At 37.2% G+C, this 21,960-nt stretch overlaps 1 pseudogene; it reads left to right on the top strand.

The window, feature by feature from the left end:
• Positions 1 to 20,128: 20,128 nt before the first annotated feature.
• On the top strand, positions 20,129 to 20,735 carry LOC143389456 (fin bud initiation factor homolog; annotated as a pseudogene).
• The last annotated feature ends 1,225 nt before the right edge of the window (positions 20,736 to 21,960 follow it).

Genomic DNA, 21,960 nt, shown 5'->3' with positions numbered 1-21,960 from the left:
CTGATTAAAGATTTCTCAAAGTCCGTTTCCCAAAAGAGAAAGTATAAATGGTCAATACATGAAAAAAAATGTTCAATACATTTAGGCATTAGGAAAATGCAAATCAAAACTGCATTGAGATCCCATCTCACCCCAGTTAAAATGGCTAGTATCCAAAAAACAAAAAATATAGCAAATGTTGGCAAGGTTGTAAAGAAAAAGGAACCCTCAAACGCTGTTGTTGGTAATGTAAATCCATATAGCCACTATGGAAAACAGTATGGAAAAGCTACTCCCCCCTGGCAAAAAAGCTAAACTAAAAATTGAACTACTATATGATCCACATACCAATCCTGGGTATGTATTTGAAGGAAATTAAGTCAGCATACAAAGACATATGTGTATGTCCATGTTTATTGTGGCACTATCAGCATTAGCTAAAATATGAAATCAGCATGGATGCTCATCAAGAGATTAGAGGATAAAGAAAATATAGTATGACATACACAATGGAGCATTATCCAGGTGTAAAGAGGAATAAAATTCTGCCACTCTGGAACTGGAAGACATCATATTAAGAAACATAAGCCATATCTATTTTTTCTTGTGTTATTATTATAATTACTAATGCATATTGATTGTACAAATTAACGAGTTGCACTGTCATTTCCAAACACCATACAAGCTTTGAACCTGCTCACCCTCATTAACACTAAAATCTAAAAAAGGAGGAAAATCAGGAAATATTGATGTCGCAAGAGTCAAGCAAACTCTCAAAATGAAACAAGGGACTATATTGAATGGTCAACAGCCTCAGCTACTAGCTGGAATCTAAGGCAAGACGCAATTTCCTTGACCTGAATTTATCATGCCTAACATTGATATCTTAATGAAATAATTTCTACTTCAAAAGATTCATTATTAAGATGCAATAATGTAAATAAAAAGGCTGTGATTACTATACAAGTTACAGTAGTTGTTAGTACAGAGGTTCTTCTAACCTGGGCCAAACCTTCTTATAGAGTTAGAATTGTCCCATAACCTACCTCCATCATTTACTCCAATTTACCACATCAGGTTTTAGCAAACTGTTTTGGGTGTGGGTAACCTCAGTCTAATTTAAATGCAATGAGTCCCACTCTGAAGTGTTTCAGAAACAAGACCTACTCAATGATACGAATCTCTCTTTCAGTACAGTAGGTGTAATGTATTAAATCATTATTATCTTTCTTGGATAAACAGTCAACTCAAGCAGGCAGATCATGAGCCACCACAAAGCTATGGACAGAGTAAACAATGATATGAAATTCTGGTAAACAGTGCCCTGAACTTCAGGAAATCATAAAAGCAGCTGAATGCAAGCTGGGTCTGAAGCCCTCTGGCTTTTAGGCATAATCAACAGTGAAGGTAAAAATACACAAATATAAATGTGTCTCTACTTAACTCTGGACCTTTCACCTCATTCATTTTTATTAAAAGACATTTGCAAAAGTACAAAGGTTGGTTATATTTTCCTTTTTTCATAATGATGTATTAGATTGTTCTATTGAAAAAATATTTTGGCTCAGTAATTCTCACTTGCAAAATGTGCACCATTTTAAGACCCAATAAAATGTGGGAGGGAATAATATTGCAGAGTAAATATTCTTGGACAGATGGAACCCCGTATTCCCACCATGTTGGAAAGGAGGAGAAAGTACTTATTTGAGTATTTTCTATGGAGCAGAAAAGTAATGGAACTGAGATAATGACACACTGGAGAACTAGAAAAATGCATATACTTTGGACAGAAACAAACCTGGGTTCAAATCCAGCTTTTCACTCTTTGGCTCTGTATCCTTTTAGTGAATTTGCAATCTCACTAAGACTCAGTTTTATTTCCAGTAATTTGAAGGTAATAGTATTTACCTTTCATAATTGGTATGTGGACCAAATAGGCTTAATCAGATAAAGCGTATAAGTGACTAAACCATGACTGTAGTTTGGGACTGAATCAAGTGGATGATGACGTTGTTGATGACATAACAAGAAGACATGAGAGGAAATGCAGTTTGAAAAAAAGGAAATTGATGCCAATGCTTAAAAATTGTTGAGCAATAATTACGCTCACGAAATAATTTAAGAAAATCAAAAGTGTTTATGAGTCAGTATTTTTTCTAAATTGTAATAAGTCTATGTAATTTCACAGAGAAACATTCTTATTATTAAAATTCAGATTAATAATTCTGAAAATAAGAAAATTTCTTAATGAAACATTTAGGCCAAATATAATTTAAACATAAATAATGTAACCAGCAAAACTGAAAGCTTACCATGTGATAAAATGCAATGTTTAATGTTTTAAATACATTTTCTTTTGAGTTAACTCCTATAAGTTATATGAATTAATGGCTTTTAGTGTAATATTTCCATGTAGACATAGATTGTATCCATTCTCCCTTATTCTATCCTCTTGTACATTTGTTTTCTTATTAATCCTCTCAAGAACCTTTCTGTGACTACTTCTCCATTATTATCTCTACAATGTGGAATCAGGGACCCTAAGCAGGTTTTAAAAACAAATCTATTGGATTCCTGAGACTGTGAAATTTCTGCCTCTGTTTTACTGAAAAGCAGATTATCAATGAGATATTAAGCTCCATACTTTTACAAAATAATAGTACTAAAAGGGCAAATGTGAAATGGAAGCATATGGAAACTGCTTTCTAATCTCAATCACTCCTTAAATAAAGTTTAGCATTCACAAAGGGTAGTTGTATGCATTATTTATCTCATCTTTAAAGCACATGTTTGGCATTATTGTAATTTCCAGTTTGTCTCTAATGTTTAGAATGGTGCCAGGCACATAGAAGTTGTTCAATAAATCTTACCTATGTGATGAACACATAGATGAATAAGTGAATTTCTTTGTAGCAAATTGCCTAGAGTCTTTGTTAAGAGAGATGTAAGGCTAAGGTAGAATACATGGTGTGATAGAGTTATGATCTATGCCACAACCGTGATACAGCCTATGTCATATTATTGTCATACTTAGGTGTAAATCCTGGTGGATAAGACTAATGTAGCTTTAAATCACCTGGCTTAATACTATAGACAGGTGTTTTAGTTAGCTTTTTTTGTTGCTGCAATCCAAAGACCTGACAAGAACGATTAGAGGAGGAAAAGTTTATTTGAGGCTCACAATTTCATAGGTCTCAGTGGATAGAAGGCTGACTCCATTCCTTGGGGCCTGAGGTGAGACAATACATCATGGTGAAAAAGTGTGGTGGATGAAAGCAGATCAGGAAGCAGAGAGAAAGCTCTGCTCAACAAGGCCAAAATATATACCCCAAGGCACACCCCTAAAGCCCAGCTCCTCCAGCCACACCCTACCTGCCTACAATCACCACTCAGTTAATCTCTATCAGGAAATTAATGCACTGATTGAGATAAGGATCTCATAACCAATCATTTCACCACTAAATCTTCTTGCATTGTCTCACACATGAGCTTGTGGGTAATACCTCACATCTAATTGATAACAATAAGATATAAGAGAAATTGCAGTTAAAAAGAAAGAAAAAAAGATAAAGAAAAAGTTGGTGTAAATAGACTGGCTTCCAAAAGTTCAATCTTAAAAAATTTAAGAAGTAAGAAATTGAAATTTACAAGTACTGGCACACAAGTCTGAGAAGCAAATTTCCACAACTTCAACATGGCAATAACCTTCTTAGGATCTAAATCAAAATGCCTCAACTGGGGAAATTAGAAGATTGAGGGCTGCTTCACAAAGAATATAGGAAAAAAAGTCTCAGAGGAGTTCTTAACAGTGCTAGTCAAGCACAGTTTAGAGAATACTGTGCCATGTGGAGGGTCTGGCCTCTCTGGTTTTCCTGTGCAGTAAACCCCTGTGTGGACATAAATACCTCCACTCAGTTTAGCCTAGTCAGGTTAAATATTCATAATATTTATAGCTAATTCATCTTGCATCTACAGTGTGCTAACTCTAGTGCCTGAGTATAAATACACTAATAACTTGATACTTTTCTAGACAGCCTTAGATAAGGACAAATTGTGGTAGAAGTCATGGTATCTCTATATCATTCAGGATGGGTCAAATTAGATTATGGTAAAAACAATTCCAAAATCTCAGTAGCTTACAGATCAAGTTTGTTTTCCATTCTGTGTCTAAATGGTTTGGCAGCAGGCTTCTGCTTACTGGAGTAGCACAAAGAAGCAAGAGAAGGGTGGCCCCATCTTCACACAAGCTTCCTCAGAAGAAGAGATGACCTTCTGAGGAATTTTTCCAGGACCAAAGAGTTCTCTGGAAATTCTTGATCAAAATCAAAGTCTTTAAGTTAACATACTGTAGAAGAAGAATAGGGAGAAGGAGAAGAAGAAGAAGGAGAAGAAGAAGGAAGAAGAAAAAGAAGGAAGAAGAAGAAGGAAGAAGAAGAAGGAAGAAGAAGAAGAAGAAGAAGAAAAAGAAGAAGAAGAAGAAGAAGAAGAAGAAGAAGAAGAAGAAGAAGAAGAAAAAGAGGAGGAGGAGGAGGAGGAGGAGGAGGAGGAGGAGGGAAGGAAGGAAAGAAGGAAGGAAGGAAGGAAGGAAGGAAGGAAGGAAGGAAGGAAGGAAGGAAGGAAGGAAGGAAGAAATGTGTGAGTGTGTGTGTGAAGAAGAAGAAATGTGTGAGTGTGTGTGTGTGTGTGTGTGTGTGTGTGTGTGTGTGTATGTGTGTTCTGAGTGATTTGGTGTCTATTAAATCAAGAAATTCATCCTATTTTCCATAATGAGACAAAGTTTTATTTATATCATATATCACATTTTATTAATAAAAAATCCTTGGAGTTATACAAAAAGATTTAGCTAAAATAAAACAATAAAAAATTTAATTCTATGTAACAATTTCTTGCTATATATCGAAAAAGTCTACCATAATGGTTGCTCATAAGGGTTCAAGACATGGTCAGTCTTTCATTTAGGATTTGGTTTTTCTAATCAATTCATATTCTAAATCCTGGAGGATTTACTATGAGGTGCTCTATTATCATTTACAGTTATAGCATTTCATGACTTAAATATTCAAAGGGGAATATTCCTAGTTTGGATGCATGTTCTTGACTCATTCATCCATTGCCAGAGGACTACTGGGCAGAACAGGTTAAACTAAAAGAAAAAGTTAGCTGGCATGTCCAAAGAATACATAACATCAGGACACAAAGCTCAGCTCAGCCTGACATTTTCCAATTATGGTATAAATTTCTCTTGTCTGCATTTCTAGAGGGGTTCAAACAGACATGAATGACTACTTGCTAGAGTTGTGAGTATATCCCTGTATTGAACAGGCAGTTAGATTAGAAACCATCTAGCTGTAAGATTCTTCTATTCACAACTTTATAGAATAACTTGAGAAAAATCAAGTTGATTAGCATGAAATATAAGAGCAAAATATTTCACTCTTATAAAGGAAAACAGGTGATTCTAGGCTAAGCTTCATGACATATCTCCCAATGCAATCGGGTTTGTACATATCCCAACATAGACCTTATATACCAGATTCCCAGAAAAAGCAAAGAAATGATTAAAGGAGTCCATCATATCTCTGTAAATTGTCATTTATTTGCAGTTATATCTTAGGCTCTATTGATGGCTGACTTGGCTATAAGAAAATAAATGAGTGTTATAAAAAGCGATTTTTCAATACAAAGATTTGTATTTATTAGTAGTTGATGCTTTTCATCCCTGAGATTGGGGTACATCTTTGAAAGAAAAACGTACCTCTTCATCATACCTTCAAAGTTGCACTATAAATTAAAGGTCCAGTTTACAATATACACAGTAATTAACAATAAGACAAAAGTTAGAGATTTAAACATATACCTACTTCCATCACATCAGGCATGGTCAGTAATCTCTTTTTTTAAAAAAAGAATTTTATTTAAAATTTCACAAAATTATAGATCACAAAAAAACTAATTTAAGTAGAAATAATGGCCACTGTTTCACAGCTGTTGTTACAGGGAAAGAAAAACAAAGTGAATTATCCTAATGTTTTAATACATTTTACTTTTTCCTACTAAAAATTATAAATTTAATTTTTTTCACATCTTCATACATGTTGCCACAGTCTCTGGCTGGGCACAAATCATGAGTCTCCACACAGCTTGTAGATTCAAACAGGAATTCTTTATTCCCGAACTCACACCGGCCGTCTACAAACACGTTCTGGGGAAATTCACGTTCTCTGCCCAAATCCACACCTGGGCTTCTGTCTCCCAAAAAATACTGTCTGACCCTAAGAACTCAAGAGGAACTCAGGCAGCAGGATATGCCCTATTCTAAAGGGGGAACACCTTAATCTCCTATTATGCTAAACTGCCCTATTCTAAAGGGGGAACACCCTAATCTCCTATTATGCTAAACCGCCCTATTAAAAATAGAACCTTATGATGTGGAAAAATGCAATAATAAAATAGATATTGAAAAAAGCATCCTGGTTAATCACTGTCACAGATGAAAGAATGGCCAAGCTGGAGCTCTGGATATCAGCTGTTATGGATTTGAGTCAAATCATCTTCTTTTCGATCTGTAGAAATTGTTTTAGTTAGTCTTTCTGGAATCCAAATCGGTTGCTGGTCTCCCTGTGGAAAAACACAAACAAAATCCCGACTCCAGACAATCACTGGGTCAGGACCTTTCCATTGTCCTGTTAGAATATCTTTCCAAAGTACTTTAGGCTTACGTACATTTTTTGGATACATATGTCTTTCCGCAGCACTAAGTCCTGATGAATCCAAATTTAAAAAGTTTAGAGTAAAAAGGGTTATTTTAAGTTTATCTTTGGGGGATATAGGCTCCTATTCCTGCTGCATCAACGTACACAAGTTATTCTTCACCCACCCCCCCCACATTATTTTGCCCAGCCAGCCGGGCTGCGGCACATGTATTTTGTGTAATGAAGACCGTCTCCTTCCACAATCCTCTATATTCCCCTCAGTAATCTCTTAGGACTTTCCCTAGGGAGCTTTTGGTAACACTGTTGCAAGATTCAGGCACATACAGTTAACACTTCATCTAACCATTGACTGATGTATTTGTTTAGTCCAAGAACTGGTTTAATAGATTTTTCCCAGTTAATTTCCTTCCAGGACTGTCTACCCAAAACTGAATGATGGTCTTCAGATAAGGAGATGCTTCTGAGGGTCACACCCAGGGAGAGCCCTTTGAGAAAAGTCATTCATTATCTGAATTTGCTTTGTTTGTGTTACTCTTCTTCCCTTTCAGTGACCCAATGAAGGCATGCACATACACCCACACATAGTACTTTTCAGACTGTCAGCTGGCAAGCAAATAACAGAAGAAAGAAAGTCTAAAACAAAGAATATGCCAGAAGATAATTGCAATTCACATCAGATGGCAAGTGAATATGTGTGATATTTTTTGGTCCCTTGGAGAAATGCAAATAAAAATAAAATTAGTTAATTTTTGGCTTGAACACTCCCAAAAGCTCAGATCCTGGCATAAATAATAGGTTTGCAATAAAATTTAACTAGTCAGTGTTTCCTAGTACTCTATTCTACTGGTCTTCCTTCTATTTATTCATATTTTGATTTATTAGAGCTTTATAGATATACCTAAAGGTGAAATTCACTGTGGTATATTCATATATGTGCATAAGATAGTTTGGTCAATTGCATTCCACCATGCTTCTCTTCCTCTTTTCCTGTTCCTTCTCCCTTTCTTTCAATCCTCACGACTTTTTTTTAATGTCTTCATTTTCACTGTAATATGCAAGTCAATATATTCTGACAATACTTTCGTTTTGTTTATTTGAAATGGCACTTCTTTCAACCAATAGGTGTTTTTCCTCAAATTAAAATACTTGGGAACCACTTCTTTGTTCAGAATTCAAGGCCAGGATTCCAACATATTAGAATAGAGTCAAGTACAGAAGCATTAGCCTACATCTCTCCAAGCATCTAAAATACAGACATATCCAAAGAGCATAATCTTGGGTTTCATATGGATGTCATATTTGAGCATTCACTTTTTGTTTTTCCTGTCACTTGTTATAGCTCAGTATTCATGAGTGTTAACCACAATGTATTCACCATTCCAAAACTAATCCCTTCCTTCTCTTCAGGCAGCTTTGGAATGCAGCCATTCTGAGCCAAAGAGAGCTCAGGGAATGAAAAATAAAAAAATATATTTTTCTCTAATTGGTGATCTTAAAAAAATCATTCTACAAGTGGTAAGCAAATTGTTTAATGAAAAATCACTTCTAGTTATTTTTAAACTTGTTTATATTATTTCTGACAGGAATTTTTTTTTTCTTTTATTGAGATCATTTTGTCCTTTTCCATTTGGCTCCTGGTTTTGAACTAGAGCCATTATCAATAAACCATTTGGGAGAGAAAAGAGAAAGATAACTTATCCTGGGTAGAAAACCTCATGCTGTCCTATTCAAACATATACATGTACCCAGCTACAGAGTCTCAGTGAAGAGATTTACTATTCGTTACACACACTAGAGTCTGTAAGAAAAGATGGAAATCACTTTTATTTTGTGTTCTTGCTTTATTAAGCATCTTTAACTCTACTAAATTCTGTACTGCCACACTGTATTATATTACAAATTATTTCATTATTCTTAAATTGTAAATTGCTGTCAATTTGTACAGACTCTGGCATATTTGAGGAAGGGAGGGATTTCTCTCTACCTTTTAAATTGTTAGACATCATTTACTTGGTTACTTGACAGACCTCCCTGGTAGCACATGTTTTATTTTTAAACATATTTAAAATCCAAATTATTTTTCATAGCTTCTAAAAATATTTTCTAAAGATAGTCTCCCATGATTAAAGTGAATTTTAAAAAAATGTTGTAAAGTTTATTAAAACCTGCCTTCTTCATTTTTCATCTTTGAACATGGGAAATTTTACCATTTTGCCTTAATAAACAGCCCAAAGGACCTGGAAATGATACAGGAAAAAAATTAAAATTCAGTTGTCCTGGATTACACAGACTGACTATAATTCCTGGATTTTATTTAGGATGGCTCTCTCTCCAGCTAGCCTCACATACCTTCATATATCACAGAACAACACACTGTACACAGAAATTGAGTCTCCCCTCACCTTGCCCTCCAACTCAACCCTCACTGTTATCAAGGCAATGAACATCTAGAAACTTAACCTCTAAGTCCAAAATAAAGGAACATGCCAATTCTATTTTGATTATTGAATGAATCTTTCAGAGGTTCTTTAATCCAAAGGTCATGTTTACTGGCTACAGAGCCAAGTGGTTTAGGACACTAATGCAAATGAGTTCGCAGTGCGCAGACCCAGGACTGGAATGCCAGGTAGGCTTTCTGTGTGAAGAATGTGAAGTTCGAGCTGGAGGAGGCCACTGGTTTTAGAATGCGACCCAAGATTTTCTCCCCTCTGTGCTGTTCCCTTTCTTTCTTTTTTCTTCTTAAAATGTATACTTTGTAGGAAATGCTGACCAAAGTCAAGAAGCTTGTCACTGTTTCCCTGATCCTCAGCACCACCTAGTCAGCATGCTACATTTATCATTCTACCATCCATGGCTTTGCATACTTGCTTTTGTTGTTTTATTCATTAACCATTTTTCATACAGTGTTGTGTCATAATCATTTCCCACTGTATGAAAATATTTCCAGTTTATGGATGTACCATGTATTTAATCCTTCCCCCGCCTTCTTCTATTAGGGGCATCTTGTTTCTTCATAGATTTCTATTCTCAGAAACATCTTTGCTCATATCTTTCTATGCAATTTTGATTATTTCCCTATTATATATTCTAGTAGCAGTCCTATTGGACTATTAAAAAGTTTTTAATTTCCTGGTACAAATAACCATATTGTTTGCAAAGAGATTTATATCTTTATATTTGCAAATACTTTAATACCCCCATCTTCGATATATGAGAATGCTTGCTTCTTTTTTTGCCACAATGGCATTAAAAAACATATTTCTTCATATTAAGATATTGGGATAAATGTCATCACATCATTATTATTATTATCATTCTCACTAACTTTTTACTACATGTAAGGTTGCATACCTCATATGTTAAGAAGGCATATCATTTTCTCTACTGAAAACTGCTTTTTCATGGCTTTTCCTCATTTAAATTTTGAGGTTCTAATGCATTTCCTATTGATTTCTGCAAGCACAATATTCAGTAAGCAGATTATCTGTTTCTTATCAAAATGTATTGCACATGTTTTTCCAGTTCCTTTACCTATGAATGATTATTTTTATGGACATTTTTATGTAATGAATGCTATCATTCTTTTGTACCTTTCTTCATTATTTTTCTTGTTGTTCATTCTTTGCACTATTGCATGCTAAAAGTAAGAAAGGTTGTGACTCACTACCACCAAAATCTGCAGGGAAAGTTTATCAGTAAATAAGTATGTTTCTTCTGTCTAAATAATCCTTAGCTGTATCATATATAAGCATTGCTGTAGATTGTTTTTTTTTAAAAAAATATTTATTTGTTTTTTTAGTTTTCAGCGGACACAACATCTTTGTTTGTATGTGGTGCTGAGGATCGAACCCAGGCCGCATGCATGCCAGGCAAGTGTGCTAACACTTGAGCCACATCCCCAGCCCTGCTGTAGATTCTTGACTACAATCATGAATTGTGTCTCAAGTTTATACCTACAGTCCTCTCAAATTTATGGATGAAAGCACTTCCTCTGTATTAAACTAGTAGCTCCTCTTGATTTTTTTTAATATATATATTTTTAGGACCTTTATTTTATTTTATATGTGATGCTGAGGTTTGAACCCAGTGCCTCACACATGCTAGGCAAGAGCTTTACCACTAAGCCACAACCCCTGGTCCCTCCACTTGTTTTTTAATCGTTTGCTTAATATTTCTATCAACAAATATTGCTGAGTTACCTATTCTGAACCTGATCAACTTGAATTAGTATATGCTAAATTAAGACCCAATACTTAAATATAATTTTTAAGTGTATTGTGACATTCAAACATCTGAGTGAGGTCACTCTTCCACCTCCATGTCTTTGATATTTGGGTCATCAGGAATTAAAGCCAAGTATGGAGTGCTGCGCCCTTCCCTTGTCTCAGGCAAAGGCAAGGCCCTACTGAGGTGGATGGCGCAAGGCATTCATCCTCTGGAGGAGTGCAGTATGTTTCTGGGAATGGGCTGATTTGTTTTTGTATGCCTTTAATAAGTATAGTTGTGATTTCTCATATGACAATAAAGTATGAAGGAAAAAACATGACTTTCCCAATTAATGCAACTACTTCTAAAGAATAGATCTGTTTGCTCTAAATGCAATGATTCAGCTCTGGAGCGTAAATTGTTAATGTTTAATGAAAAACTCCCTGTATTCCTGTCAAGGGAGTTTTTGAGAAATTAAGTTAAAATCTAGAGAAGAAAAATTAATGTTAAGAAGACAGATTAGTGCTTAGTACTGGGCAACTTGTTCTTGTTCCTGTGCACAATGGTTTGTACTCTTACTCTTGTTTGATTAAAATTAATAACAAGTCAACCACTTGCCAAAACCATGGCACCGCTTCCAGTCAGTAAGTCAAGAAAGAATAGTCAAGGTATAGGCCAATAGTTTGGGACATTTGTAACTATTATTAAAAGTTAACTAATCAGAAACTGCTCAAAGCAAAACGTGAACTGAAAGTACAAATGCTTGCTTATGCATAAGCCAAGATGCATTTCTTCTATTCTAATTGTAGCTAGGTAATATTTTGTTTCTTTGAATAATGATTCCTGTTTTGTAACCACAAAGTACTGTGAGCCTGCCAAAATGAAAAGTATATATGATCAACTTCACAAGTAAAGATTGGGATCAACACCTGCACTTTGGCGTCTGTGTTGTTTCTCCACCCCTCTTTTGTCGACTCCTCACCATCCGTTTGTCTCCTGAGACCCCCTGTTGGAGCTGGTCTCTGACAATGGAGTAGGTAAAACAAGTGAAATTCAGGTGTTGATTAGAAACACACACACACACACACACACACACACACACACACACGGGTTGCATTGTGGTACAGTGGTAGAGTGCTTGCCTAGCACATGTGAGGCCCTGCGTTTGATCCTCAGCACCACATAAAAATAAATAAGTAAAATAAAGGTATTGTGTCCAGCTACAACTAAAAAATAAATTTTAAAAAAAGAAACACACATACACAAAAGTAAGCTGCAAAAATATTAAGAAGAGGAAACTGAGTTCACTCTGGAACTAGGATCTGGAAATAAGCTTTCTGAAATGTAAGCAGATTCCTGTTCCCAAAGGCAACAATGACAAGCCCATTTTGACTCCTCTCCAGAACAGCCCCTATCATCCTCTTCCAGCGCATTTCTTTAGGATTAAAAAGTGTGTTTGGATATGGATTGAAAACATAATCAAGGATTTGTTCACTGCAAGTCAATTTTTAAATCTCCAAGATCTTGGGAGAAGGGCAGCCAAGAACCAAGAAACACAGAGCGTAAGATGTTCATATTTTCTGGCAAAGAAGGAGAGGTGCTCTTACTAAGGCTGCCACATTCCCCCCCCCGCCCCAAATAATTGATGGGGTCATTTGTTTGGCAATTTTATGGAGTCCTTTATAGGTTATGTTAAGATCAAAAACAAGAGGGCCCTGAGTAAGGGAACAAACTGACTCAGCTCCATTGTTCTTAGTAACTCCAATCAGTGGCTCTTTACCTAAAAATCCCATGACACTTCTCCTATTCCTAATCAGATATGAACTTTCAGGTCCTCAAGCTATCATAGATCTGGTGTGTCCTTTTTGTTTGATCCTCATTTATACTTCCAACCTTGTAGACTTTGACCACCACTCCTCCCCATACCCAACAGATTGCATAGCTGTTACATACTCCTGTTTCCCTGTGTGGTTGCTACACAGAGTGCTTGCAAAATTGTTATCTTCTCTGTCTTGTGATCTTTCCCTCTTTTCATTTCTTCAATTATTTCAAACCTAAGAATTAAAGTGTAGACAAATGTAATAAGCTGGGTGTTTGCAGTCCACCCCTCAAGTACATATGCTGAAACTTGGTCATCAATATGATGGTATTAGGACATATGGATATTAAGACATATGGGAAGTCATAAGTCATGTGCATGGAGCCCTCATTAAGGGATTAGTCCACTTATATAAAGGACACTAAGGGCTCTCGTTTCCCTTCTACCACATGATGGCACAGCAAGAATACCCTCTTCTGTGAGCTGGACAGTGAGCCTAACCAGACACCACTTTGTCATCTTGATTTTGAACATTCCAACCTCCAACACTGAGGGAAATAAATTTGTGCTCTTGATAAGCCACCAAGCCTATTATTCTCTGTTACAGCAGCCCAAACAGACTAAGTCAGAAAGAATAAAACACAGCTTGCAAAGGGAGAATAAACAAGAACTGATTCTCCTCCAAACCTGGCTGGATCACAAACCAGTATGTGTGGTTCCAACAGAAGAAAGGTGAAAATCTTTACCAGGCAAATTGCAAATTATCCTTCAGGGTGATCTGATGCTTCTTCAGTTCACAGACTACAGTTCTCTAGTCCCATATGGAGAGACGCTATATAGTTTACTAAGGATGGGTCAAAAGTCTTCCTTCTCATTGATACTCCTCTCTGCACATTCTTAATGTTGGAAATCACAGGGTTCTTCCCCTTCTTTCCTGCCAGTATCACCCAGATTCAGTGTGAAGCCATCACTGCCTTACTGTTGGCCAGAAAAAACACTTACTCAAATAGATTTAAAATAATATAATTCCTTAAATTATACAGTTTAGCTATCACAACAACAAATACATGACCCTTTCTAGGTACTTGATTCTTAACATGAAGTTATATATTGATGAATTCACAGTTTAATGGGGGATATAGGCAAATTAGTAATCCAATACAGTACAATACATATTATAAATCAATAAGGGGTGGGCTGGAGATATAGCTCATTGGTAAAGTCCTTGCCAGGCATACTGCAGGGCCTGGGTTCAATTCCTGGCTCCATAAAATAACAACAACAAACAAAAACTTCCAGAAGGACCTCAAACCAAATAAACAAACCAAGGAATGATTACATTGAAACAGTAACTACAAAAGTATCTTATTAAAACACTAAAGGGTTTTATGTGATCAACTTTAGCTGGGGTGCTGACATATATTCATTGAGCAACTTCTGTGATCCAGACACTATGCTACTAAACATTGAGAAGGCAGAAGTAAACACATTTCCTGTCTTCATATGGTTTCAGTAAAGCTGTGGACAATAAACCTAGAACAAATAAATATAAGAAGTATAATTACAAACAATGGAAAGTGCTGTGAGAAAATGAATAGATGTTATAAAAAGATATGATGGGGAGAACTAATCAGTATCCAGAAATCAAGTAGGGAGTTTCAGAGGAAATGACAGTAAAGACCTGAAATTCAAGTATCCATTAGACAGGAAAAGAATTGGGAAAGAAGGTTCCAGGAAGAGACACAGCCCAAATGAAGACTGTAAGATGAGATACAAGATTTTGGCTTGAGCAGAGTAAGCAAAGTTGGGAGTCCCAGGATATAAAAATTTAGAGACTGGGACCAGACAATTGAAGGATTGGTAGGCCATCTAAGACTGAATTTCATTCTAATTATTGGGGCAAGCTATTGGAGAGTCATAAATACTGGAAGAACTACCTTCCAAATGATTATGAATTCTTAACAAGCATTTAACTGAATATGGTTTAGACTTATACTTGCACACTATTTGATCCTCTGGCCCAAAACACAACCTCTTCAAAGTGCTATCCTTTTCTGAATAAAATCATGCTCTCATTTTCAGTGACTGTGTTCCATCCTCAGAGGCCAGCTGTTCCTGCTATTCTCTCTTCTCTTCACCCCGCATGCACAACATAATATCTTTGTCCCCAAAATTCCCTTCAGTTGAGCCAAGCCATGGTTTTCCTATTTTATGGGATGCTTTTCTCCCTCCAAATATTTGGAAAAATCCCATAACCTTGAATTCCTTCTCTTCCTTCAGCTTCTCATTCTTACCTTTACCTCACGGACTCTCTCTAGCTCTTCTCTAGGATTTGGTGTGTATTGTTTTATAAGCTTTGGCATCACTATGACCAGTTACCTGACGAGAACAACATAGAAGAAGAAAAATTTATTTTGGCTCACAGTTTCAGAGGTTCAGTCCATGGTGTGCTGACTCCATAGTTCAGGGCCCAAGGTGAGTTAGAACATTATGGCAGAAGGAAAGTGGCTCAAGACATGACAGCCAGGAAACTGAGAGAGAACTTTTTGCACCAAGACAGAGTCATGTCATTGTCCAATGGGCTATATGCAAAGGGGACGTATGTTCCTTCTGAGTCAATGCATTTTAAATGCAGCACAAGACTCCAGGGTCCTCTTTCTCTACAAAATCAACCAAGGATGCCTCCTGTTTCTGGTGGTACAAATGAGTTGCCATGTAGAGAAGAGTTGCTAAATTACGTGGACCTGTAGAGAACTTGAATTTATCATCATTTCTGTGATGTTTATTACAAAAGCACTACACAGCACATCCTCACTAATATAAAAAGATGGTAAGAAATGATCACACTTTCTACCCACAGTGTCTTTATTTCCTTCTAAGTGTTGTAATTATTTCTAAGGGTATGTTTTATTGATTATTTTAGATACTTAACTTTGGGTTTTTCTGGTGTGTGTGTGTGTGTGATTATTCTTTTTAACTAGATTTCTCCTTGCCCCACCCAATGATCTTATAATAAATATAATAACCACTTCGCTGAGTTAATGTAACAAATTAAACAGACTACCAAAATTATTTTATTCTTTTCTTCCTTTTCTGCTATCTCCTTTCCTTCCTTAATTTTCTCTCCTTTTTTCTTTCTTTTTTTGTTCATACCTTTTGCAAGCAATAACTACTTAATGACTCCCACAGGTTATCTTTCATTTGATTACAAATAATCACTAATGTGCTAAAATGATAGGTTTCTCTAAATCTTCTCTATCTTCTCTCTTTCCTCTTTCCTCTCATTTCAGTGAACCCCTGCTGTCATCCAAAATTACACCTTTTGTTCTTTTTTTTCTTCTTTGAATGGATCCAGGGACTCAGCCTTACAATTTTTGAGATGTTGGGAGTGAGGGATTTCATCATTCAGAGTAACCTTCTACATTTCTAGGCTGCATGGTGGAACCCAATCCCTCAAATTCTCTTTATTGCTTACTGCATAGAAGTCCCATTTCTATAAAAGTTCTACTGTTGTCATAATCTAAAGCAGTAAGAAGAACACAAAAGCTTTTGATCCAGGGAAAATCAGAGAGCTTTTAGCTCATAGTGCCAAACTGCTTTCCTGCTTCCCCCTCTAAAACGATAATTGGTCCAAAAGAACAAGATTCAAAAAGCACTGAAAATGATAAAGCAGAAGCATATCTGAAGCTAGTAAACCTTGCCAGCACTGTGTAGCAGGAATTACATGTGAACAGTTGAAACTGGTTAATGTTGTTTATTTACTTGCATTACTCCAGCCACAGCTTGTAAGGTCATCCTTTATGCTTACATTTATCCAGTTCCTGTTTTTTTCCCGTGTCTCCAGTTTTCAGTCTTAGAGTCAACTCTTGCTCCTATCAGCAGATTGTACTTCTTGACTTTACTCTTCCAATTCCTCTGTTTGTCATGTCTGTTTTGGGACATTTCCTTTGGCTCTGTGTATTCTAGGTCAATCATCAGAAGTCTGCCTTAGCTCTGACCCTAGCAGACTAGCCCAAGATGGAATTGGGCACATATGAATGGATTACTATAAAAACCTAATAGTGAATAAAATGAAATGTTTAACCAAAAGGCCACACACAGTATGCTAAGAGATGGCTAGCACTGACTCTTGAGGTTAATTGTTAGATATTCAAGAATTTTGAATGTCAGTTGTTAAACATAGCCATTATAAAATTCAAACCATTTAAACTTATAATTAATTAAACCATATTAAAACAAAAGAAATACATATGCAAAACTCAACATTTCTAACTACTAGATGCTTACTATTTTCTATTCTCTTGAGATTATCTGCATCTAATCTATCTGGATGATGAGAAGGTTGTGTAATGATGTACAATTGAACATATTTTCCCAAACTTGCATGAGTGATGTTGGTCACAGTGAGAGTAAATACACTATAAAAATTAGCAAATCCTACATATGAGAATCCCACCACCCACATACAGCCAGCTGCTAAACACCTAATAACATATGACTTTAAAAGGGTAGCAATGTCTTCCAGATGGTTAATAAAGACAAAGATGTGGGGTAAAGAAAATATTTATAGTACTTTCCTCAAATTTATTCTCAAACTGTTCCTTTTCTGAACAGGAAACCTTAAGCTACCCAGCCACAGAGCTTATATGTTTCCTTGACCTCAGCTGCAGAAATGGGCCTTTATTTTCTTCAGCAAGTGGTTTATCAAAAGTTTTTGACCATTGTAAATCTAAAGATGGATTCATTATCTAAATCAGGTCAATTGTGGGCACTGAGTCTGATTCAAGTTGCTTGAAATTGAACTGTCAGGAAATTCAACCTGTCATTTCTGCTGGTCATGAATAAGGAAGCATGTAGCCTCCAAGGACACTGATAATCATCTTGGAACCACAAATGAAAGAGACTGCCCAGGAATGATTATAAGCTGAGGAAGAAGAACCAAGAAATTGTGAAAGAACTAGGTTCTATACCAGGCCGTTGTCTAAAAATCTAATCTTAGGCTTTATGTGAGTCAATGAATTTCCCTTTTCTTTAATTGGAGTAAACTTTACTTTCATTTACTTATGCATGACATAGCAGTTGTATCTTTAAATGAGGTAATTGCAGAAAGAAAGTCAATACACTTAGTTCTTTATTTCTCAGGACTTTATGTGTCTATATGCCTGACTCTCCAACCACTAGATTTTTTTTTGCACATCATTATATCTTTAGTCAAATTAACAATGCACCATGTAAGTAGAGAGTAAGTATTAAGTGCTTAAAATAAGTTTACTTAATTGAATTGGTTAGTAAATCTTGGGGGAATTGTGCAAGAATGGAGTGAATCAGAGTAAATTCCTCCTCTCTTCTTTGGCTGAACAGTCAATTTGAATCCATCTGTTGTCACTTGTGAATGTCCCAGGGAAAAAGGAAGGAAGCAATGCAACTTGTGAGTCCAACAGTTCAGCAAACTAGAAAAGGTTGTAGTATTTTGCTAGGAAGCTTGAAAATTAGATGTAGTTTTCTACTTGGAAAAAACACTAAGAAAACTCCTTTGGTCTATGTTTGCATGATGCTAAGTATCTGAATAAGAATTAAAACGTGAAGTCAACATGCTTCAAAAAATCTATGCGTATGACAGCACTTTGAAAAAATATCCAGTTACTGAACTGGAATTCCCTTGTTTATCCAGGAGTCCAGGTGGCTTAGGTCAACAAAAGCAATGACAATGAGAGTAATAATATCAGAACTATGTGGCACTGAGTTTCTCAATGAAATCTGTTCTTTATGATTGGAGGAGGGAGAGAGATAGGTAACACTGGCCAATCAACATGAATCATTTGATTACATTTCAAAAAAGAAATAGATGTACTGATTCTCTTTCTCACCTATTCCCTGTTTTGTTTTGTTTGTTTTTCTACAGCCATACCACTCTCTATCATACAAACATTGTATTTATTTTTATTACACTGATTGTTTCTCCATCTTCCATAATGGAAGCTCTAGGAGGACAATTATCTGTCTCTGTTTTTGTTCACTGCTCCATTCTCAGTACCTAAAATAGAATCTGGAACAGAATAAATGCTAAAAAAATTATTGAGCAAATAAATGGCCTGTAAAATGGACATTTGCTAGTAAATTCACAAATAAAAAACTAACTGCCTCATGAAAAAGTAAGGATTTCTTCCAAATGAAATTAAAAGACTCTGTACATTAATAGTTTAACTAGTGTGTATGACTATAAACAATTTGTTTAACATCCTACACTTTTTTATTCCCTTTTGGAAAATGAAGACAACTCTGCCAATCCTGTACTCTCCAAAAGCTTCAAAGTACTTCAAAAGAGGCAATAGCTGTAAAGTCTTAGGTTAAAGAATCAGTAAAGGAGCTCCGTATGGATGGTTTTCCATAAAAGTTAAATGAAGATCTCAGTTGTCCTCTTATGTATTAAATAGGAAAAATTCCATTCCCAGGTTTTTTGTTTTTTTATTTTTTTTTTTTGTGTGTGTGTGTGTGTGTGTGTCATATGCCTATGAGCAATGGTGTGTAAATCACTTTTCTATTCCTATTGCTCTGAAAGTTTTGTTTTTATAAATTTTAACTAAGCATTTGTAAGCAAAACTGCCATTTCCAACACTTCAAATTTGGTTTTAAGGCCAATTATTTTAAAGATGAAAATAGGTTTACTCCACAAATCCAACCTGATATTTATTTAACCTTATGAAATGGTATTTCTCCAGAGTAATCACCCTTCACTGCATTATGTTAATAGCAAAACTCTCTTTTTGTTGCAGAAATTTTACTTTTTCTCTTCTCATTTTCTCCTTCAAGCTGAATTCTGTTTTTCAGGATGTCTCCTTCCAATCTTTAAAAAGAGACCCTGTACCTTTAATAACAGAGACCTGTTGAGAGGTTTCTTTTCAAACTTGTTCCCTGGCTTCGTAGTGATGAAACCAGCTGTAATTTGAGAGCCCAGAGATCCTTAGGATATTTAGCCAAAGGAAAAGCTCCCTCCATATTCCCACCCAGTCCAGAAGTTGAAAGTGTCTAAAAGCAAGAGCTTCTTTCTAGCTACACTGCTCCATCTCCCTGGAGCAAGGGGCAATGGAGCCAGCGACCTGCAGCACTCTGCAGGAGGTCTTCTCCCCTCTGCCCTGTGATCCCATCTGGACTGCAAGAGAGTGGTAGTTCCAGTCACTGAGCAAATGCAGAGCGAGGTGCACCCTGCGCCGTTGCAGGGCAGTGCTTCCCAGGCCCTGTCGCCCCCAGCCACATGAAGCCTGCTGGGGTGCAGGGACCATGGTGCAGTTAGCCAATGGGGACTGAGGAGGACACTGTCTCAGGAAGGCACTGACTCCCAAGAGGACCCCTTTCCTTGTTCCTGGACAAAAGAGTCTTCTCCTGGGGTCCCTGGTCTTCCTGAATATTCAGAATGATGGTCCCAAAGTTCCTCTGAATGGGTTTCCTCTGCCATCTGTGTCAGGGCTACTTTGACGGTCGTCTCTACCCAGAAATGTCCAATGGGACTCTGCACCACTACTTCGTGCCCAACGGGGACTATGAGGAGAACGATGACCGCAAGAAGTGCCAGCTGCTTTTCAGGGTGAGTGCCCATGGGCGCTGCTCCCAAGGGGAAGGGACCCAGGTCAGTAGCTTGATGAGTTCTCACCTTAGAGAGGAGTTCACCATGCTGGGCCACCAGGTGGAGGATGCTGGGTGCGTCTTGGAGGGCATCAGCAAGACCATTTCCTACGACCTGGATTGGGAAGAGAGTTATGGCAAGTATCTGAGGTGGGAGTACCACCAGATTGGGGATGCCTACTCCAACTCCGACAAGTCCCTCACTGAGCTGAAAAACAAATTCAAGCAGGGCCAGGAAGAGGATAGCCAGCAGGATGCTGGTCCACACCAAGTCCCTGCTGAAAGAAATGCCTGACATCTCCACAGGGCTTAGGGAAAAATACGAGCTGCTGGCCCTCACCATCAGGAGCCACGGGACTTGGCTAGGTTAGCTGAAAAATGATTATCTTAAAGTATGACGTGGAAGGGCACAAATGCCAGAGAGAGCAATCAAATCAGCTTCATAGTGGAGGGTGGGGGATAGATGAGGGGGCTTAATTTTTCCTTACTCTTATAATATTTTATATCCAGATTTGCACTTTGAGAATTAATTTGAAATCATCATTAAAAAAGAAAGAAAGACTTGAAAGGTGAAGTGGTTGTTTCAATTCTGTACATTATTTATGTGATTGTTACAGATTTATCTATCCGTGGGAAAGAACAATTTAAAGCAATACCCCCTCTTTCCTAGTGTGCTTTAAAATAACTCTGCAGAGATATTTGTTTCAGCCATATCTGAAAGGATACAGGTTATGCAGTAGAGACTGATTAAACTTCCTCTTCCTGGAGATTATGGGATATACCCAAGGACGTGAACTTTGAGTCTGGTGATGAGATGTGGTGACTTGTGGGTTAGGTGCTGTATTAGTGTGTGAATGGGTGGCTGAACGTGTGGCGGGTGGACTAAACTGAGGTGGAGGGACTGGGATGGAAGGAACGGAAGTGGTAGGAGTTTGTGCGGAAGTATTGGGAGGAAGAGGAGAAGTGTCTGAAGAAGAAGCCACAGATATAGAAGATGGGGAAGAGGGAGGAGGTGAAAGTGGGGAAAGTAGGGATGAGGGCAGGGGAGAGCAGTATGAGGCAGTTCATCAGCTGGGTCAAAAGTGGAGGTGGAGAGCAGAGAAGAGGAAGGAGGAAGAGAAGGTGTGGAGGCAGAGAGTGGAGAAGAGGAGGAAGGCGGTTTGAGAGCAAGGAGTAGCTGTTGAGGCTTGCATTGGGTGCAGAAATTTGGATGAGATCGAAGCAAGGAAAAAGCCTCCACATAAGGAATCCTGTTCCACTTCTTTGATCACTCACAGTAATTAAAAGATCCTGGAGTAAATTGGGATCCAGAGACCCACACGTGGGTCAAACGATTTGGTTGTCTAAGGGGTATGTAGGCACGTCCTGGGTACAGAATTTTATGAGCCTATTCAGTTTAATATCAGGGGCCAGGCTCAGGGTTTCCAAATTATCTAAGAGGCACCACAAGGGAGAATGAGCCAGCAGGGACAAGGAAGTTCCCATGCTGTAAGGGCAAGATGGGAGTCAGAGAAAGAGTAAGAGAGAGGACAGACAGAAAACCTGGGCCAGAAAAAAAAGCTTCCTGGATGCTTGGGGCGACCGGAGGATCAAGTGGGCATTCCCAAAATGACCGACCACCAT

Source organism: Callospermophilus lateralis, unplaced genomic scaffold, assembly GCF_048772815.1.
Source record: "Callospermophilus lateralis isolate mCalLat2 unplaced genomic scaffold, mCalLat2.hap1 Scaffold_101, whole genome shotgun sequence".
NCBI classification, from domain to species: Eukaryota; Metazoa; Chordata; class Mammalia; order Rodentia; family Sciuridae; genus Callospermophilus; species Callospermophilus lateralis.
The sequence above is the reverse complement of the archived record's forward strand: the minus strand, read 5'-3'. Positions and strand labels throughout refer to the sequence as shown.